This window comes from Amphibalanus amphitrite, unplaced genomic scaffold (genome assembly GCF_019059575.1).
Source record: "Amphibalanus amphitrite isolate SeventyFive unplaced genomic scaffold, NRLGWU_Aamphi_draft 000263F_arrow, whole genome shotgun sequence".
NCBI classification, from domain to species: Eukaryota; Metazoa; Arthropoda; class Thecostraca; order Balanomorpha; family Balanidae; genus Amphibalanus; species Amphibalanus amphitrite.
In genome coordinates, this window is record NW_024881758.1 from 226,745 (window position 1) to 233,063 (window position 6,319).

Sequence of the window (6,319 nt, forward strand, 5' to 3'; positions counted from 1 at the left end):
ACTGGTTTTTCGGCGGCTTTTTGATGCGGATTTGTTCCAGTTGAGTCCGAAAAGGTCCTGCTGGAACGTATGCATATAAAATATTTAATTACCCCGATTAGTGAGCAGGTCTCCGTCACCATCCCGTAGACGCTGCAGCGGAATATCTGTCAGAGATCTGTCGCCGTACGGTGACACAACGTCAACCTCTCGTCGGCGTCCCGTCGGCCCCCTGTCAGCGTACCGTCAGCCTCCCGTCAGCGTCCCGTCAGCCTCCCGTCGACGTCTCGTCGGTGCCCCGTCAGAGCAGCGGCCCCTGTGACAGCGGTGGCGTCGGTTCACGCCGGCCGGTCACGTCTCTGTCACCCCGCCTCGAACGTGACGGGGTCAGAGTGACGGCAGAGCTTAGAGCGGAACTGAACGGAACTTGGAGCAAAGCGCTCAGAACGGGACTCAGAGCAGCAGACCTCAGAGTAGAGCTAAACAGAGCTCAGAACAGAGATCAGACGATGCAAAACCAAACGGAGCTTAGAACAGGGCTCAAACCAGATTCAAGAACTAAACATAACTCAAAGCAGACATCGGAGCAGAGCTCAAGGCAGAGCTCAGACCAGAACTGAAAAATACTCGGGGTAGAGCCCAGAACAGAACTCAGAGCAGAGCGCGAGCGCACGGCCACTGGAACGGACGGGGCACGCACGGGCACGGCCATGCATCTGGAACGCCATTCTACCAAAACACATTCTAGCATTTCTATCTTTTTCGGAGAGACTAAAATGTGATTGTCATAATCTAAGTCAGCAAGTCAGATTCTGGCTAACCCGGACAAATTAATCAGCAACTCTCAGTCTCGGGACACCTCGCCCCATTTCTATACGGTTTCATTGACCACTCACTCCAGTAGTCCCACGCGTATTACCTCGCCGTTTAAGGCGTGTTTCGGCGATTGCCTGCGCCCAATAGACAAACAGCGACAGATTAGGTCGGTCATCGGTATTTATCGGAGTGAAATGGGACCCAGACGGCGGCTATCGCAGGGAGCCGGGCTGGACCAACAATTCGGCCCCGGCCGACAGCACACCCCAGCGGCCGACAGACCGATTTCCCATATGGCCTTCCGATCCCTTATTGGTGCGCAATATCGAGGGACACTGCCGGATCTCACAGAACTGGAGCGCCAACACGCGCCAGTGTATACTACGGTAGGTATGAGTAGGTATGTGTTTCTGGTATCTTCTTGAGATGCACTCGGCGTCTGCACATCTAATGCTACCTAAATATTGTTAGTCAATTTTTTTACGAGGTGTCAGTAAAGCTATTTTGGGAGGAGCCTCGTCTAATTTAGGTACATTACCTTATCAGCCGTAATAACACGAACCACTAACCGGGTAACAATAGGTATGGTTTATTTTGGGGATAGCAATCGCAGCAAAATATAGATACCTACCTGATACGGCACCAATTCAGATCAAGGCAAATCGAGACGAATTGTTTACCTACCTATGCCTAAATTGCCTTCTCAGATCAAATGTAATATGACGGCTTGACAGTTTAACCCGCGCCCCAGTGGCGGTCTCAGCCAACTTCGCCCTATTGGGGGGGGGGGGGGCATATGTTACCACCCACCTCTAACTAAAAAACTAAGAGGGCTAGAAAGACGCGGTAAAAAGCAGTCGATAGCTTTCAATGTGTACGTTTGAAAGTATTTCAGTCATTTTTCATCTTAGAGCAATATTGGGGTCACCAGAGGTCATCACAGGTCAAAATTTGCCAATGGTCATTATATTTTTCAGAAAACATGCCCCTATCTCAGGAACTATGGTATCTAGAAAAGCGCATGGAAAAGCAAACGATAGCTTTTGAACTCCTCTTTTGATTAGGTCATTATCAAAATTGACCTCAGGTCAACGGTTTAGCCTCCAGAGGGCAAAAACTTCAAAAATAGCTGTTTTTACGAAAAGTGTTTTTCGACAATAACTTTCGACTACAAAAAGCCACGACAATTCTATTGCCAGAATCGTGTTCCTCTCGCCGAGACGCGTCGAATGAACTATGATTTGACCTTGTAAGGTCAACTTGAAAATTTGACCTCAGGTCAAGGTCATGACCTGACCGGAAAAGGTCATGTTGCATATCAGTCGATGCGTCTCGGCAAGACAAACACAATGCGACCATCCCCAGCGTTCTATCTCTTTTCCAATCGCGAGTTATTGGCAAAAATCTGTTTGTAGCCTCAAATGACCTCGGATGACCTTTCTAGAGGCTATCAGCAAAAATGACACCTTGGTCATCACGGGTGGTCCAAATCATTGTGATTCTGAAATATTTGGACTGTTCCTATGCGTACACACGGATCTAGAGGCATTTTCATTTTTCTCCATTGACTTGTAATTGAAAGGTCACGCCACTGACCTGACCTTAGGTCACGGATATAAAAAATCCGAGATATACAAATTGTAGGCACCCATAACATCATGCAATCCACCAAGTTTAAAACCTTTCTGACAAACACTGCAGGCTGGACATGATTGCAAACTTTTTTAGGCTTGGTCAGTTAACTTGACCTGGTGACCTGACCTGACATGACCTGGGGTCAAAAATTTCACACATTGTCCAAAATTGATGTACCAAAAGCTACCCTAAGCGGCGCGGCGCTACGCGCCGCGGTTTTTATTCACACGCAAAAAAACGCGACAGGGTGGTAACATACACGTATGCTCCCCCCCCCCCCCCCACTGGGGCGAAGGTTAAATACGTTCCGGAGGTATAAATCATTTAGTTCGGCTCGAAGCTTTCGTATCATGAGTACGTCTACAATCGTTTTTTAGGGGAGAGTGGGAGGGGGGGGGGCGGGGGATATAAGCTTTAATCGTCACCGTTTCAGACTGCACGGCACGTTGAAAGGTGGAGTTGTTCATATTTGTTTACTAGTTTCGGAGCAAAGCTCGTCCACATACAATAGGTAGGTAGGATAAAGGCTGCGTAGTCGGAGTCGAAGTCGGAGTCGGTTGGAGTCGACAACTCTGACCGGATTTGGAGTCAGTGTCCGAGTCAATTCTGGGAACCTGGGCCGGAGTCGGAGTCGGAGTCATCGAGAAATGAAAATTCATCGACTTCACAACCCTGTCACGTCTGCAGAGTCGGAGTAGGAGTTGGAGTCGGTCGGAGTTCTGCCCGGAGTCGGAGTCGGAGTCGGAGTTGATTTTTGAAAGACGGAGTCGGAGTTGGAGTCGGAGAAGCCGAAAAGGGTATTACAGCACAAAATGTCCATTTTGCATGGAACATGGTTACCTACCTTCAATGGAGCCTCTGGAACCTCAATGGAGAAAGGCGGTCTCGGAAGCTGTGAGGGAAGTGCCTAGCCTATTCCAATAAAAGTTCTTCCAAATTCCAAAACTGTTTCGAATTTCGATTCCTCCTGGACTGATGTGCAGTTTGTAGGCTATATATACCTAGGAGGCAGTCTTTTTTAGAAATAACCTGTTTATTTTTCTTTCCTTTCTAGATAAAACGGTAAATTTTCATCGATTTCGGGCGATGCGTGGGAGGGGGGGGGAGCATTAGCCCCGACTGCACTCATCCTCCCAGTAGTGGATCCATGTGTAGGGGTTTCAAGCATCGGAACCTGCAACCTTTTAAAATGGTTCCCCCCATGTACAGACATTACGTTAATCAAAGTTACTCTACAATGCCCGCCTGCCACCCGGGTGTATTAAACTAGCGGCCCGTATGATTGTTCGTTCACGTTCACCGTGGATCAGCCCGGCATCTGCCTTTACCCCATTGAAAGATTTCGCTCACATTCCGAACTCTATGTAGGTATTTTAGATTTGCGGGATAAAATGATCACTCCTCAACTTCCATCGCTCACGCACACAGCACACATCACACTTTCAACCGCTCACTCATTTACCCTACGCGCCGCGCCGATGAATATAATTTAGACGGGACGGGACGGCCCTGGATATAAACGGGAGAGCCCACCGCTATTTGCGGCGGGTCGGAAAGCCAAATATGTAAGATCCAGGACATATGTCGGGGACTTCCGCAGCGCCTGGGCGCTGCGGCGTTAATTTAGGGGGGATGGAAAAGATCGCTTACCGAAAGATGTTGCCCCGACGACACCGCACTGGCAAATGCCCCGAGAGGCGGGCCCGCGAGTCCCAGGTGCCGGCCAGCCGCAGCCTTTCACCCGGCGGGCACGCCTTTCCCGCCGGAGGCTATCATACGGCGGACTGGCCTTACACGCACTCTGGTACTCCGGCCCGCCGCTCCTCTCCGACGTATGAATTTTGCCCTTACACATGGATCCACTACTCGCCAGTGTAGTGTACCTACCTAGGTACCTACTGTCTTTGGCTAAGGTGTTTTAGAGCCTTGGGCCTAGGCTAGGTTATACAGGGTGTTCCAAAAAAAGTGAGCCCCCAACTAAGATTGACTGTATCTCTGCAACCGTGCATCCTACAGCTTTGGGAAGCTACTCATTAGAAAGACCAATCAAATTCCATCCAGATAGGTCGTAATTCCGTTACATATCTCACACAACACGGCCAGCATTGTGAAAAGCACAATTCAATACCAAATTCTTGGTGAAACATTTAACGGTATCGGATATGGTTGAAAGTTCTTCGCATCTGACTGCATATTTCAGTTCACGTGCTTTTATTCATTCTTCGCACATGAACTTTTATCATGAAAATTGAACACTGAATGGATGACCTAGTTCAAGTCCAGTATTTTGACCACTCCGATATCGGTCATGCGTTGCCGTCAGCAATACACGTTTACCGTCGTCGCCGTGTTTCACCCGATCTGGCAACACATTTTGTTCTGGTCGTTCTCGGTGTAATACGTAATCATTCAGAGCCACACTAGGTAGCCTACTAGAACCGATTTTGACCGTTCTTTCCAACAAGGGGTCTCTCATTATCGTAGGACGTACGGTTTTGGAGATAAAAGCAATATAAGTTAAGGGGCTCACTTTTTTGGAACACCTTGTAGGTAGAATATGAAGTGCTGGCCAACAATGTCGACTAATTTGGTCCACTTAGATGGACGTGTAGTAGAAGACTTGTTGGAAAGAAACGCAAAACGGTCCTCGTCCTATGCAAACTCACATCTGTTAGAAGGGAAATGATGATAAGAATTGATCACGTTTCGAATCATGAAATGAAGTTGTCTACCAATTTGTTCCGTTGTTTAGACCACGTTTAGACCAAGTTTAGACCTCCAATAGGTATACGGCATTGGACCCTTCCATAAATTAGATTTTGGATCTTGGCTTTTGCTGAAAAACTTTGCATTTAAAATTTGTGGGGAGATGAAACAAGTGTTAATCGTCATACAAAACCGAAATGAATCAAGATTGTTGCAACATGATCTTTCAAATTTATTTGAAATCTCCAGGATCTTTGCGAAGAAATAGGGCATTGTTTTAGCGCTCACCTAATATTCCGAGCTTTTTAGTGTTTACAATAGACCTTGACAGCTGGTGTGAACGTTGGGTGCCGGGCCCGAGTTTCTCTTGTTATACGTGTAATTGTCATTTGTAAATTTTTTCGTATTGCATATGTTGTGTAGCACGTGTTTTTTGCTATATTTCTGGTTTTTTGTTCCGTTATTCAATCTAATAAACCATTTTAATTCTAGTCTTTTATTGGTATTGTCGCCAGCGTCACCACTCAACTTTTTCGTATATCCCAAGACGGTCAGCAAAATATCCCAAGATCGGTCCTTTTTGCCCCTCGACATCCCAAGCTCTTAGAAATGAATTGTTTATTGTCGTTATTGTCGCTGCAGACTGATGAAAGTCTGGTCGCTCCATATGTTACGGAGGTTACCAGTCAGCTGGCATCTAAGAGCTATAAAAAACGTTAATTTTTCATCTGCGTACGCAGTGTCCCAAAATTTGCCAGTTTGGGTGGGAAATGACATCCAAATCAAAATAATTTTCCGCTCCCACCTCCAACTTTCCAGAGCAAATTTTCACTCCCTATTTTACAAATAAAGAGCATCTGTGGGTACCTTTTACCTCCCTCCATTTTCGGTTCAATTGTCTTATAAAGCAACTCCCACATCCTTCAACATTCACAAATACATTGTTGATCCCTTTTCCCTCTCTTTTTTTGTGCCATTCTGACTGACATTTTTCCACTCTCAGCCCTCTTTCTAGTGACGAATATTCCCCTCCGACACCCAAGCTGAAATATAATTTTGGGACGCTGTGCGTACGAGGCCGAGGGCTGTGCGAGCTCTTCTATTGGCGGAACGTTTCAGATTGGTCGGCCCGGCCTGGCCTGAAGTGACTTTTAAGCACTGGTAACTGGAGACAACTCGGTGG